Source organism: Cannabis sativa, chromosome X (assembly GCF_029168945.1).
Source record: "Cannabis sativa cultivar Pink pepper isolate KNU-18-1 chromosome X, ASM2916894v1, whole genome shotgun sequence".
Taxonomy (NCBI): domain Eukaryota; kingdom Viridiplantae; phylum Streptophyta; class Magnoliopsida; order Rosales; family Cannabaceae; genus Cannabis; species Cannabis sativa.
Genome location: NC_083610.1, coordinates 18,245,550 through 18,248,202, shown reverse-complemented (window position 1 = coordinate 18,248,202; position 2,653 = coordinate 18,245,550).

Sequence of the window (2,653 nt, the reverse complement as noted above, 5' to 3'; positions counted from 1 at the left end):
ATATTTTTATTTTTCAATTTTTTAACCTTCAAAATAAAATTGGTGAAAATTATTTAATTTGCATTTATTTATTAACTAACATCCACCACGTGACTCATTTTACGATAAAACTGAATAAAATATAGCCAACTATTACAACATCTACCCGACATAGATTAGCCCGAAGGAGTTAAAGTATTTGTTGGTGTTGTACGTACTGTATGACCAACAAGGTTGGGGGGAGCCCTCTGCCCATGAGATTAATTGGTTTTTTGATCTCAAATTCAACCTCTACAATCACAATTCGATGTACTTTTACTTTTCTCTTCTTAGCTACTCGTGGCTGATGGGTACAAAAGAGATAACAAAGATGGGAGGTTATGCTCAAGATTACTTTATAGCGATGGACATCCAAGCTAACCACCATTCGTTCCAAATTGTCAAGCCATTCTTTCGCCCATTGCTCACCTTGGAGTTGAGGAGTAGGGCCCATAAGATAGTCAGGCTTTCCAAGGAGGCTAGGGACATCTCTACATATGCCAGAGAGGAAAACTTTTACAAGTACGAACTTTATCCATCCACTACAGGTAAGAAGAAATCCAAATAGGCCAAAGGGAAGTCCTCTACTGCCCAGGCAGTGGTAAATAAAGAAAAGGCCATCCCAAGAGATCCTACGCCTCCTACCCAACCAACTCATTCAAATATAAGGATAAACAAACCAGTGGTTGAGGCTGGTTGATCCCTTACGCCCGTTGTTAAGGGCAAAGGGAAGAAAGTGGTGGAAGAAGAGCCGATTCACAATTTTCAGATGACGAATGACCCATTGTCATTCTTTATGATGACACTCCTCGGATAATTGAGAGAGTTGACAACATGGATTTTTACTTTCTCTTGCTTTGCCATATATGTATGTTGTACTTAACTTCTTTTTTATTTTCTTTTTTTACTAAGTGTTTTGTTTAATTGTGCGGCTACGTCGTCCAAGATGTTAAGTTGACTCAGAAAGAAGAAGGAAGGCAATTCTTCCACTCATAAGTATTCAGATTAGACTCATAGACAAGCTTCTTTAGTCCAGGGAGGAAAGACCCCTCCGGGCAAGGGAGCGGTCCTTGATGCTCAGATCAATGGGACTCAAGTCCTACAAAGGGATATTATTGACTTGGACGACCCAACTCCACAATCTACTGAGCAGACTGCTGAGACTCCCTCTAGCACCCGACCTCACACTACTCCTACTTCCAAACCTAGGAGGTATTTTCAGGCGCATGTCCCCCTTTCTCCTTAGGCCAAAAAGGCTAAGGAGATGGTGAAATTTTACCATGACTAGGTAATATTTGAAACCAATGTCTTGTTAAAGGGGTTGTTAAATTTTGGGTTAAAACATTGGTCAGGGGGGCTCCCTAGGGAGTTGACCAAGGTAAGAATTTTACAAGTCTTTTATTTTAGCTCAATATATGCCTATCAGTAATTTCTAACTGCTTCTCTCTTTAGGTAATCCTCAAGCTCAGGCATTGCTACTCTCAAGTGAAGTATTCGACGTCTTAAGTTGAGAGTTCCTCCAAGGATCTCCATAAGGTTGCTCATGAAGAAATGAAGGAGCTTGAGAAGAAAATGGGGCAACTGGGTGAGGTGAACAAACTTTTGAGCACTGTTAACAATAAGGTGGTCAAGCTAGAGAAAGAACTTGCCGACCAGACCAAGGTTGACAAGTTGGAGAAGGCACTTGAAGGTGAAACCAAGAGAGTCAATGAGCTAGAGGACGAAAGGGAAGGCTTTCGTCGGCTAAATTACGCTCTCACTGACCAGGTGGATGAGCTGGCGAAGTCCCTTGAGGTTGAGGAAGAGGCCCATCAGAAGGACAACAAGAAGTATGATACCATAGGCAACAATGTCTTTTACGAGTTCAGGATGGCTAATCCAAAGGAATAATTCACATATTTGCTAAGTATGAGCTGGTCAAACTATTGGCCTTTTGCGAAGCTAAAGCTGCTTGGGAGAAATCCGAGGAGGAGGCCGAGCATCTAGAGAGCAATGCTGCCCATGAAGCTACTAACCCCAAAATCCCATCTAGGAGTAGGAAGACAACAGCTTAGCCGCCTAAGATCTGAACCCATCGACCCCCATAAACATTTAAAAAATTTCTCTATCTTTTATTTTTTGTACTCGGCCTGTGGCCTTATTTTTGATACAATTTAGCCAACTAAATGGCTTTTAAACTTAGTTTTATTTTTATCATGCAGACATGTGGTGGTGGTCGCCATTCAATCATTATAAACATATTAAATTTTGTCACTCAGAAGACCATGTTGAATGAAATTCTCGTTAGTAGGAATTCAATTAGAAAAAATTTGCCAAACAAATACTTTTACTTTGCAAGGAATCTTAAGATTCAAAAATTTCTTCCACCAACTCGAATACCTGGCCTGTAGCAGAGAAACCTCTATCAAGCCTCTCATTTTGGAGAACGAACTAGTAACCACTCTTGACATTATAGATACATGAATTATCATGGCCCCACACCAACTTATTCTTAGTAGAAATCAAAGGCCAATGAATGGAAAGAATGGCCACTACTTCAACCCGTTTATATTGTCCTATTCTCTCCTTTCTTCCCTACTAAATGGTAGGGTTGTTTATCAAACCGTTGAAACCACTCGCATCGTACCGCACTGCA